Here is a 12768-nt window from a genome sequence, read left to right as displayed (position 1 = left end):
AGAACTACTTGAAGATGCGGTTCGAGGCAGAGGCCTTGGCACCACTAAGGGTGTAGGCGATCATGCGGGGTTCCTGGAAGCCCCTAGCCCCATCATCCCGTTGGTTGTCGTCATTCCTTCTTGGTGGCGGCGGCAGTGGAGGGAGGCCGACATTGCCTTGAGGATGGGCCTCACGAGGCTGGTCACGCAGGGGCCATCGTGAGGCTGATCGCGCCAGCGATCCTCGTGAGGCTGGTCACGCCAGTCCTGACGAGGGTTGCTGTTGTCCCAGAGGCCTCCATCGCGGCCTCCTCCATGGCCGAAGCCATGGTCGCCGCGCTCGAGGCGGCGACCGAGGCGCTCGTCACGGAGTGCCCTGAGCTCCTGGCAGTCGTTGGTGTTGCGGCTGTGCACGTTGTGGAAGATGCAGAACGGGCGGTTATCCTTGGGAGTTTCGTCGTGGTCTCAGTCGCACTTCATATGGGCTCTGCTACCAGCACCATGGGGCCCTTGTGCTTCATTTCCTTGGCCTTGGCTTTATTATCTTCAGGGTCGGCCTCAGGGTGCTCGAGGAGGGAAAGGCGGCCCTCTTCAGCCCTGGCACACCTGTCCGCCAGGTTGAACATCTCCAGAGCCGAGCACAAGCCGTCGTGGATGGCGAGCTCCTCACGCATCTTTATGTCTTTGACACCCTCGATGAACGCCGAGATGATGGCTTCATTTGAGGCCTTCAGGATCTTGAGGCGGACGTTCGTGAAGCGTTGTATGTACATGCAGAGAGTCTCACCTGCCTGCTGCTTCACGCGCCGGAGGTCGTTGACAGCAAGGGCGCGGTAACGGGTGCCTTGGAAGTTGGCGATGAATCGCTCACGGAGCTCATCCCACGAGCAGATCGAGCCTTCTGGGAGGTGCAGGAGCCAGGAGCGCGTGCCGTCCCAGAGGGCCATGGGGAACCAATTCGCCATGACCTTGCCGTCGCCATTCGCCGCCTCGATGCCTAGCGAGTAGAGCTGGAGAAACTCCGCAGGGTCGGGGGTGCCGTCATAGCGTGGAGGCAGGTCTGGCTTGAACTTGCCTGGCCAAACGATGCGTCGCAGCTCTCGGGTGAAGGCGCGGCAGCCCGCCGCACTAATGGGCGCGTCACACGCGAGGGGAGCTTGGTCTTGACGCCCACGCGCCGCAGCCTCCAGCGGGGCGCGGTCCTGATGCTGGCGCGGTGGTGCGGGGAGCACACGCGCACCACCTTGTGGCCGCTGCACCACCTGGCAGCTTGCCTCATTCCGCGCCGGCGCCGGTGCCCCACGCGGCGCGTCGCGTGGAGGCACGTCGCGCCTGGGCTCGTTGTCGGCGTTGCACATAGGAGGAGGAGGCGCGCCATGGGCCACTTCGCCCGCCCGGGAGGGTGGGGGGGGGGAGTGAGTGGGACGGTGCCGGGGCCTCGCCGGCGGTGTTGACGAGCTCAGTGATGCGGCCCAGCCAAGCATCGTATCCCTTGTTGGCGAGGCGGTAGCGCAGCAGCTCGCGCGCCATTAGCAGCGCAACCTGCGCGTTCGTCGGCCCGCGATGAACCTGGGAGGACGATGCCATCGCTGGAGTGAGGGACGGAGTGGCGGTGCGACCATCACATTGTACGGAGGGCGGTAGCGATGAGTCGTGCTGCTCGTGAGCAGCAGGGTCAGTGGCAGCATTAACTACAGGAGAAGCACAGCGGCGCGGGACATCGCGGCCCATGGGCGCCGTCTAGGAGACGCGAGCAGCCTAACACTCGGTGTGGACTTGGCGGACGTTGGTCATGGGAGCGACGAGACGGAGATGAAGCGGAGTTGGAAGGAGGATTTCGACACGCCCCTACCTGGCGCGCCAAATGTCGAAATCGGGGCTCCACGGACTCAAACAAGGTTCAAACTCTGGGGCGTGTGCGAAGATCTAATTCAACCTCAGCCTCAAGCTCATTACCTCATGGCTTGGCCTTGTCGAGTTCGCATGAGTGGGGAAGGGAATGAACACAGAGATTTACCCAGGTTCGGGCCACCCCCCAGTCCTGCTTTGTGGTGGATTGCCTCCTGAGGAGGATGGGGATGAACAGGTATAGTGGATGAGCTGCCTCGCGAGGGCTCTGGGAGTGAGAAGGGAATCGACCCGCCCCCTCCTTTATGGTGGAGACTAGCCTATTCTTATAGTGGCCTTGGTCCTCTTCCCTCATAGCTTAGGCGGGAAGGGATCCCACAACGGCCAATTTGAAAGGGGACAAGAAGTATGTCTTATCCTAACGAAAGGTGGTCTTCGTCTGCAAAGCTTCTAGTCGCGACGGAGAGGTGGACTCGGTGATGACATTCGTTCTGCCGAGCCCGTGGTCTTGGTCTTGTTGCGCTGGAATGGAAACCTTTGGGGGGGCTCCTTGGGAACCCGCGTCTTGCCTCCTTTGCACCAAAGAGGAAACTGTCCCCCTCTGCGCCTGCTGGCGCCCGCCAGGCCTTGGTTATCATGGATTACGTCATCGAGAGCCTCGTGAGGCTGGGTACCTGCATAGAAATCTCCGCTCCTCGGGAGGCAGGCTCGGGGAGCTGCTCCTTGGGAGGTCTTGGCGTCGTTCGCCTCGTGATGCCGGGGGCCCTCGCGAGGGTCTTGTCCTTGGGGTCTCGTAGCTGGGCCGTACTGGGCCGTCGACGAGGCCGCGCGTTGGGCCGCAGGTAGGCAAGTCTGGGTACCCCCGATCCCAGAACACCAACAGATATAATTTCTAAAAGTTATTGTTTGCATGGTTAGTTATGATCTTTCCTGAAAACCTGGGTGCTATTTAAGCATATATATGGACACAAGAGCAAAAGAGTTCGTAAAAGTTTTTCTTTATCACTTTCAGTTTGTCAACTGAATTGCTTGAGGACAAGCAATGGGTGAAGTTTGGGGGAGTTGATACGTCTGCATCGCATCTAATTTTCCTATCGTATTTGCTCTTCTTTTGGACTATAATTTGCATGATTTGAATGAAACTAACCCGAACTGACGCTATTTTCAGCAGAACTACCATGGTGTTGATTTTTGTGCAGAAATAAAAGTTCTCAGAATTGGACAAAACTTTTTGGAGAATTATTTCGGAATAAATAAAAAATACTGGAACCAAGACCCACTTGAGGGGGGCACCAGCTGCCCACTAGGCACCAGGGCACGCCACCCCCTCTGGCGCTCCCTGGTGGGTAGTGGGGCCCATGAGGCTCTGCTATCCCTAATTACAACTCTATAAATTCCTATTTTTGTATAAAAAATAGGAGAGGAATTTTCATCGCGTTTTACGATACAGAGCCGCTGCCACCTCTTGTTCTTCATCGGGAGGCCAGATCTGGAGCCCGTTCGGGGATCCGGAGAGGGGGATCTTCCGTCTTCGTCATCATCAACCATCCTCCATCACCAATTTCATGACGCTCACCGCCGGGAGTGAGTAATTCCTTCGTAGGCTCGCTGATGGTGAGGATTGGATGAGATTCATCATGTGATCGAGTTAGTTTTGTCAGGGCTTCATACCTACTATCCACTATGTTCTGAGATTGATGTTGCTATGACTTTGCCATGGTTAATGATTGTCACTAGGGTCTGAGCGCCATGATTTCAGATCTGAATGTTTTATGTTTTCGCCATTATATCTATGTTCGTTATCCGATCTTGCAACTTATATGCACCTATTATGTGCTATGATCCATAAACCCCAAGGTGACAATAATTGATATACTTTCCGGTGATGCATGACCGTAGTTTGAGGAGTTCATGTATTCACTATGTGTTAATGCTTTGCTCCAGTTCTCTATTAAAAGTAGGCCTTAATATCCCTTAGTTTCCTTATGGACCCCGCTGCCACGGGAGGGTAGGACAAAAGATGTTATCCAAGTTCTTTTCTGTAAGCACATATGACTATTTACGGAATACATGTCTACATTATATTAACGAATGGGAGCTAGTTCTATGTTGCCCTAGGTTATGACTGTTATATGATGAATATCATCGAACAAAATCACCGATCCAATGCCTACGATCTTTTCATATATTGTTCTTGCTAAGTTATTACTGTTGCTGCTACTGTTACAACCGCTACAAAATCATTGCTACTGCTATTACTGTTACTATTGCTGCTACTACTATTGCTATCACTATCAAACTATCATACTACTGTGCTACTGATCACTCTACTGCAAATATTTAATCTCCATGTATGGTTGAATTGACAACTCAACTGCTAATACTTACAAATATTCTTTGCCCCCCCCCCCGTGTCGAATCAATAAAGTTGTATTGAATACTCCACCCTTGAAAACTGTTGCGACCCCCTATACATGTGGGTTATCACAAGCATCTTTTAAATTTTCTCCTCCCCTTTGTTTGAATTGAGAACTTCATTCTCAGGGGTCCACGTAACAAGAGAGGATTTATCCGTAGTGATAAAATGGGCAAGCAAACAAAAGGTTGAACAAGAGAAAGGCAAACGAAAAAAAATTATTTTTTGATTTTCACAAAAATGAGAAGAAAATGGAAAATAAAGTAATTGCAAGGAGATGAGAGTTTGTGTATAGGAACCTAATAGATGTTGATGATGTGTCCCGACAATGGCGCCAGAAATTCTTCCTGATTGCTTGTATCTGCTTTGGTATTTCCCCGAAGAGGAGAGGATGATGCAGCACAACAACGGTAAGTATTTCCCTCAGTTATGAAACCAAGGTTATCAATCCAGTAGGAGAACCAAGTAACACTATGTAAATGGCACCTGCACACAAACCACAAAAACTTGCAACCCAACACGTAAGTGGGGTTGTCAATCCCTCCTTGGTATTGAGATAAATTAAATTGTATGAGACTTGATAAATAGAACTAACTAAAACACAAAATAAATTAAATAAAGGAAAAACACAACAAGTTATTTTTGGTTTTATATGATAGCAAAGTAGACCCGGGGCCCGTAGTTTTCACTACAGGCTTCTCTCTAGAAAATAGCATACGGTGGATAAAGAAATTACCGTTGGGCAATTGATAGGAAAGCGAATAATCATGATGTTATCCAAGGCAATGATCATGTATATAGGCATCACATCCAAGATTAGTAGACCGAAATGATTCTCCATCTACTACTATTACTCCACGCATTGACCGCTGTCCAGCATGCATCTAGTGTATTAAGTTCATGGAGAAACAGAGTAATGCAATAAGAACGATGACATGATGTAGACAAGATGTATTCATGTAGGAATAGACCCCATTTTTTTATCCTTAATAGCAACGATACATGCGTGTCATGTCTCTTTCTGTCATTGAGAATGAGCACCGCAAGATTGAACCCATCACAAAGCACCTCTTCCCATGACAAGAAAAATCAATCTACTTGGCCAAACCAAATCAAAATTTCGGAGAAGAAATATGAGGCTATAACAATCATGCATAAAGAGTTCAACAAAGACTCCAATAATATTCATGGATATAACTGATCATAAACCCACAATTCATCGGATCCCAACAAACACACCACAAAAAGTCATTACATCAAATAGATCTTCAAGAACATCAAGGAAAACATTGTATTGAAGATCAATATGAGAGAAGAAGCCATCTAGCTACTTGGTACGGACCCGTAGATCTGTGGTAAACTACTCACGCATCATTGAAGGGGCAACAAGGATGATGAAGAACCCCCCGTGATCGTTCACCCCTCCAGCAGAGTGTCGGAAAATGCCTCTAGATTGGATCCCGTGGTTTTGGAACTTGCGGCGGCTGCAACTATATTATCTCGATCCCCTAGGGTTTTTGGGATTTTAGAGTATTTATAGAGCTGAAGGTCGGCGGAGAAGCTTCTTGTGGGCCCCACTACCCACCAGGGCACGCCTAGGGCCTCTAGCGCACCCTGGTGCCTAGCGGGCCCCAGGGGCCTCCTCTGGTGCACTTCCTTGGCCTCCCGTGTGTCTTCTGGGCAGAAAAAAAATTCTCCAAAAAGTTTCATGGCATTTGGACTCCATTTGGTATTGATTTTCTGCGAAGCAAAAACAAGCAAAAAAACAACAACAACTAGCACTGGTACATATGTCAATGGGCTAGTCCCAAAAATTGATATAAAGTTGCTAGTACATGAATATAAAACATCCAAGATTGATAATATAACAACATGAAACAATAAAAAATTATAGATACGTTGGAGACATATCAGATGCCATGAGGACAGCTGCTGACCAGAAGAGGTCTTGTGGATATGCCCCACACATCCAGATGCTTATCAAGTCCAAAGTTGGTACATGCAGATATCTACTAGATCATGAGCACCTTCCCCTTGAGCCAGAGTTCGAGGATAATGTGGTGGTGATGGATGCCCCACACCCCATATCGGATTCAGGGATCCGCAGACCCAAGAAGGTTCGAACCCTGGGGCGTGTGCGAAGAACTCAACCTCTCATGCCTACCAACTCGTCGCCCCACAGCCTAGCCTGATTCGCGTGAGCAAGGAAGAAGATGAACACGGCAGTTTGCCCATGTTCGGGCCACCTTGCGGTGTAAAACCCTACTCTTGCTTTGTGGTGGATTGGCCTCACGAGGGGCTTACGATGAACTAGTACAAAGGATGAACAACCTCGCGAGGTTCAGGGGTGAGGAATGAGTCGACTTTTTTATGATGGTGGCTAACTTATCTTTACTCTCTATTCCTATTGTCTGAGTTGATAGGATTGCGTCCACGACTTTTTTTCGTCCCATCACTTTCATCTTTTTTTTGTCTGGTTTTTTTGGTCTCGACCCAAAACACCCACCGGTTCCGACGCGAAAGAAAGTAAGCAGCCAAGCCCCGAACACCTCGTCCCTCGCACCCAGCCCTCCCTCCCTGCGCCGCCGCTACCACCTATGGATCAGCCGGACACCACGACCTCCATCCCTAGCCGCCCGCCATCACCCCGTCCCCTAGCAGCCATGTACAGCGGGACGACCACACACGCCTTACCTAGGTGGGTCTCGGCCTCCCTCCTCCCTTCGTCCAAGGCAAGGAGTTCCCTTCCCAACCCGATCTGATGGAGAGAGGGCCAAGCCTTGCCGGTCCGGTGTTCGTTGTGGCCAGATCCGGCCGTGGGAGCCACCGTAGAGCCGCCACGTCGGCGGAGCAGAGCAGCTCGACAGAGGTGGGTGCCTGGTCTCGTCCAGCAGATCACCGTCGGTGGTCACGACCACGTCATTCCCTGTCACGTGTCCCCTTCAACCACAGTGGTGCTCCTCCCCGCGTCGCCGTCGTTGGTGGAGCTCGCCTCACTCTCCTCACTCCGTCGGCTGCAACCACTCTTTACCTCCTCGGTGCTCCTCTTCGGCATCCACCACAGGCCAGTGAACGGCGACGACCAGGAGGCCTCTACCTCGACTGCAACCGGTCGTGGTCGTCTCGCTTCTCCGTGCCGCGGCCCCATACAATCGCGCCGCCGCTTCGCATCCCTCTCAATGAAGAGGGCTACAAGAGTGGGAAGAACGCTGGCCGCTGGGCCTCCAAGCGCGAAGACACAGGAGGAGAAGCTCGTGGAGGTGGCGGAAATCTCACAATCGCATCTCCCGTCTCTCTCCCATCCAAGTCAGGCGACGAAGACCGGCGGCTGCGACCACGCCCCACCACCGTGCCTGTTTCTCCGGCTATCTCCCCTTCCTCTCTCCGCTTGTCTATCCTTGAATTTTGAATTTTGCTGTCAGTGGTGACCACTACATCATCATCATCGATGGAGATGCTATTGATGTCGATGAACATGGCTATGTAGAAGGTTAAGTCATCATGGATAAATATGTCGATGAACATGGCTATGTAGAAGGTTAAGTCATCATGGATAAATGGGGTACATCACGTGATGCTACTGCAACTGCTTTGGAAGATCAAATGAATGAGCCTGAGCAATACATCAGTGTAGCAAGCAAGGACATGGATGGTATTCATGTTGAGGGGAAGATGTTGGAGCAAAGGACCTGCGACACGATCGGATTTCATTGCTGAAAATCACAAGGATGTGTTGGAGTGTGCCTGCCATGAATGGGGTGCACCTGAGTATGATCTTGCCTTGGACATGATAGCTTATCAAGGTGCTAGATAAATTATGTCTTCTAAGGCGGTCCCAGCCTTGCTTTGCAATCCTGTAATCCTGCTATTCTCTCTGAACCTTTGCTTCTCTTCTTTTGTTTTAGTTCTTAGAGTGTCAGATCATTTTTTTACTTTAATTGTGCCTGCAGTTTACCTTCTTTTATTGAGTGAATCTGGTTCTAATTGTTTGGTCAATTTGTTAATTCAGTTATGGTTGAAAAATGCAAAAAGATTAGTGTCCTGTTTATTGTGTTCCTGTGTGAACTTGTTCTGAACCTTACGTGCTGCTGTTTTACTTTTCAGTTTTGTCAGAGTTATGTTTTGGTTGGCTGATAGCTTGCAAGATCTTCATATTCTACTATTTGCTTCTTTTGGTTTGTGTAGTCCACATAGAAGGCCATCATCTAGAAAGGTAAGCATTTGAGGCATGTCCGGATTCATGTAGCTTAGTTTCAAGGAAAAGTGGATAAAGGTGTAGCGAAGACCAATTAAATAGAGCAAATAAAATCACATGGATTTAGAAATTAGATCATTGTGGAGCTCAATCAAAAGGTGAGATTGATTATTTCGACCCTTTAGATTCGGTCAAATCATAGGTTTATTGAAACGACTAATTAGATTGTTAATTTTAGAATGAATTTCTTCCTCAAATTTGGCTATCCTACTAGTCCTTTCCAAATCCTTATATATTGTATGCAGGAACTGAAGATATGTAGCTGAACACACAGCTGGATCCTCTTATTGTTTATTGTCCATAAAGTGTCTTATGCAAGTACCCCATTAATTCCATTATTATTTGCAGGAAGCGACGAATTAAAACTTGCTGGATTATGGCTCTTTCCTCGTGAAGGTAAGCTTCTCCGGTTGATCCATTTATATATCTTAATTCGATAACTATGTTTATTTTTCATTGCTTTTCAGAGTATTTCGGGAAGTATGACCTCAAATCTCTCAGGTTCATCGGCTTAGGTGTCCTGCCCGCTTGGAAGGGATGTGTTGAAGATGGTGCACATGAATTTTCCTGATGATGTGATTGTTCAGGTAATTTTCCAATCATTCTGCAATTCTTGTTGTTTTATTTATTTATTGTCGAGGGACATTAGTATTTTGAAAGATGTTCTTTGCATTTAAAGAATATTGACATCTTCAAGGTTATGCAATCATCTCCTGGGGTTAGTCTCCCTTGACTAGGTGTACTCATTTGATGAGACATTTCTAGGCTTAATTTGCACTATCAAACGGGTGCCTTTTAGACTTGTTTCCTCTATGTTGCTAATTAATTGTTGCATGATACATACCTTCGCATGGAAATTCACAATGGGTGCATCTCAACCGTGAAATCTATATCCATTGTTAATTTGCCATGTCCTACACAAGACATGTTTTATCATCTCTTCCTGATGTTGCCTCTGGATCTTAGTAACTCTGTAACTCTTCCTTCCCACATCTAAGTTGCAGCTTCATTGAAGAAGAACCTTCACCTGTACAAGTTTTAGTTTCCTTTTGCTAAGTATCATCTTGCTCAGTCCTTTCCCTTCTTGTGCTCACAACAGTACAACGTCTATAACTGCATATCCGAACTAACATATTTCTTCGTTGTTGATTCGAACTAACACAAAGGATACAAAATACATAGTCTCTTAACTCAGTGTTTAGTTTCTGAATGTTGACTCAGAACATGTAATTATTTTTCCTGCTCATGCATGCATTCAGTTTCAGAAAGAGAAGGCCAATAAGATGACATGTTAAATATGGATAGCTCATTCAATCAATGAACAGTCAACCGGAGAATTTCACAACCAACTAAAGGCCCGTGTTAAATATGCATGCATTCTTAGTTCTCTGTGATGATGAAAATAGATGACGAGTCTGATGTTATCCATTGTATTAAACCATGAGGACAATCAAGGCATTTGTCTGAGAGATATGTGCTTCCCCTTACTTCTATTTCAATTCATTTTACTGTATGATAGTGTTGCTGGCATTATGAGGAAGACAATTGTTGTCTCATCTATTTGGCAATAAATTCCTCCTACTCATTTTTAAAGTATAATCGGCGTCATACAACCTATGCCAAGAACTTCTACACTGTGTTGATAGCATAAATTTTATATTGCTACTACAACTTGCTTTATTTTGTTCTATTTTATTTTTCTGATCCATCTTGCTTTATTCCGTTCTATTTTTTTTCTTCTGATTTCTCCCTGTAATATTTGTGCAGGTACCTTGCAGAGCTTAAGATTGGTGCGGAGAGGAAAGAAGTTGCCGAGAGCACCATGAACGCGTACAAAGCTGATGCTCTGGTTACTGGCAAGGCAATTTTTAAGTGTACATATAGACATGACGAGTAGATCCTTCGGGCTGAGTTTTGCGCATTTTTTGCAGGACATCAGCCCTTGCAGATTTGGCTCTGACTCATCCCATCAGGCTTGGGCTTGCGCTCAACTTTTCTGGGTTCTACTATGAGACCTCGAACTCCCCTGACCAAGCCTGCAACCTTGCAAAACAGGTTTGTTGCTTCTCCTTTCCTCTCCATTTTTTTAGTTATCACGATTTTCAGCCCATTAATCCTCTAGCAATATATGCTTGTGTAGGGAAAGTTGATAAAGCTTTGGTATAACTCCCCCAATTTTTTCAATTTGTCGTCACCGTGGAAGTTACCACGCTAGGATTTTGTTTATTTTTTTACAGTAACTTTTGAACTGCTCAATCTTAAGGTATATGATAGAAGGAATCCATACTAGCATGCATGCTAAGTTTATTTATTTATTTATTGATTGAATACTGTGTGGCAAAAGGAGAGTTGGTATCTTGCCCCATTTTTTTATATCCAGCAACAACTGATTCCCCACATCCAACCCACGCGTGGGCCATAACCGACCTTCAGCGAAGCACCACGATGAACGCCAGGTTCAAAGAATAGTGATGCCATATATTCAAAATCTGTCTTCTCATTATATGCTCTGTTCAAAATCTACCATGTCCAAAGAATAGCGATGACCATTGAAATCTCAATACCATTACCTTAAGTAGCCTGTGAACCCTAAATTATTTCTTGAGAAAGTAAACATATTTTACCACATACTCCCTCTGTCCCAAAACAACCGTCACTGTTTTACTATAATTTTGTACTAGATCAGCTACACTTATTTTGGGACGCTAGGAGTAGTTTTCTTTTTCTAAATTTGGATCATAATAATTGTTCTTTGAGCTCTGTAATAATATTTGTCATTAATCTGTTTTTTGTGCAGATAGAGGAGGATAAAGAAATGGTATCTAGGATTGTGTAGAACGTAGATACAACCATTGTATTAAGGGTTTGGCTAGCTATTTCTATTTGGAAGCAATTCCTTCATGAACAGATGATTACATAAAAAGTAATCACATCCGAGTGCTATACTAACATTGGTAATTATGAGTTCATGCTAGCTATTTCTATTTTGAAGCAATTCCTTAGGAACAGATGATTACACTATATTTTTTATAGGAAATATTGGATAAAAGTCGCTAAAAAATTGATCATTCCGTTGCACCTAGCATCTGATTTCTATTATCATAAAGAAGATGTTTGTTCTTACAAGAACATCTATAAATAGAAGATTTGCCAATAAAATTTGAGTCCCCGATGAGCAGAATAAATTTTCTACTTTAGAAAATGAGGCAAATTGCATTTCATTAGATATGGTTTTATAACAAATTGAATGAGCGAGCAGTTATTTTTTATCAAGTCAGTACATTTTTTTTGGTTAGGATAGAAGGGCAAGTACATTGATTGCTTTCAGAGTTAATAATGGTCACGGTGGCGTATGAGTTGCATGCCCAATAACGGACATCATATTTTTATTTCGTCATAATGCATGACATTAACTGTATGTTACAATGTGGACATCAGATCTACCTTCTTGGCTCGGGGGTGTCACGGGCTACGCACGCCTCCCCCCTTGATGGCGGTGTCAAATTAGTACAAACACGTGGGGAGTGAATCATGGCGGAAAGCAAGGCGGTTGGCGAGGGACTTCTCCTTGGCGGTCTGTGGGGAAGTACAATGTGAAATAGAGGGCGCCATGGCGAAGGTGAGGTGGGTGTCATCCAGTTTTAAAGAAGAGGGCTCAAACAAGAAATGTCATGTTACATCAAGAAACCAAGTATGAAGGAGAGGGCCCGGCAGAAAAATGGAAGAGTGCGTCATGGGGTGGTGCTTTTGTGTTGGACATGGCTGTTGAACATAACATGATGGATATTTCGATAACCATATTTCTCCCCCACAGGTTTTGGATTTGGGGTGCCCAGACAGTTGAATTTTTGGTAGCCTATTGGGTGCCCGTTTAATGTCGAACAGTACTCAAATTTACGAGGGAGAAATAAAGCTTCAACCGTAGACGACCTTAGTTATTTGTTTGACTCATTCATATGCATTGTAGCTCGTAGCAACACACGGGCATTCTACTAGTATTTATAGTGGCCTCGGTCCTCTTCCCCCCAAAACTTAGGCAGGAAGGGTTTCCACAATGGCCAATTTGAAAGGGGACAAGTAGTACATCTTATCCTGACGAAAGGTGGTCTTCACCTGCGAAGCTTCTGGTCATGACGTAGCGGTGGGCTCGGCGATGACATCCGCCCTGCCGTGCTGGTGGTCTTGGTCTCGTTGCACCGGAATGGAAACCTTTACCAGATTCCTCGGGAACCCATGCCTCTCCTTGCCTCCTTAGCACCAAAGAAAAAAC

The 12768-nt window shown here is 46.5% G+C and overlaps 1 long non-coding RNA gene and 1 other non-coding gene across 12 annotated transcripts; both read left to right on the top strand.

The window, feature by feature from the left end:
* The first annotated feature begins 6771 nt into the window (after positions 1-6771).
* LOC109771173 (uncharacterized) lies at positions 6772-12432 on the top strand. Of its 11 annotated transcripts, XR_012181863.1 has the most exons (8): positions 6772-8099; positions 8348-8456; positions 8847-8894; positions 8966-9085; positions 10266-10354; positions 10430-10553; positions 11296-11452; positions 11937-12432. It is a non-coding gene; the product is annotated as an uncharacterized lncRNA (long non-coding RNA). The 11 variants fall into 11 exon arrangements; XR_012181869.1 differs by lacking the exon at positions 8348-8456 and having other exon boundaries at positions 10266-10359; XR_012181868.1 differs by lacking the exon at positions 8348-8456 and having other exon boundaries at positions 7815-8099.
* Positions 9884-9970, top strand: LOC120963726 (small nucleolar RNA SNOR75). Its single transcript, XR_005755474.1, has one exon. It is a non-coding gene; the product is annotated as a small nucleolar RNA SNOR75 (small nucleolar RNA).
* Positions 12433-12768: the final 336 nt, after the last annotated feature.

Source organism: Aegilops tauschii, chromosome 4 (assembly GCF_002575655.3).
Source record: "Aegilops tauschii subsp. strangulata cultivar AL8/78 chromosome 4, Aet v6.0, whole genome shotgun sequence".
Lineage (NCBI taxonomy): Eukaryota > Viridiplantae > Streptophyta > Magnoliopsida > Poales > Poaceae > Aegilops > Aegilops tauschii.
Note: the sequence above shows the minus strand (reverse complement) of the source record. Positions and strands in the feature narration are given on the sequence as shown.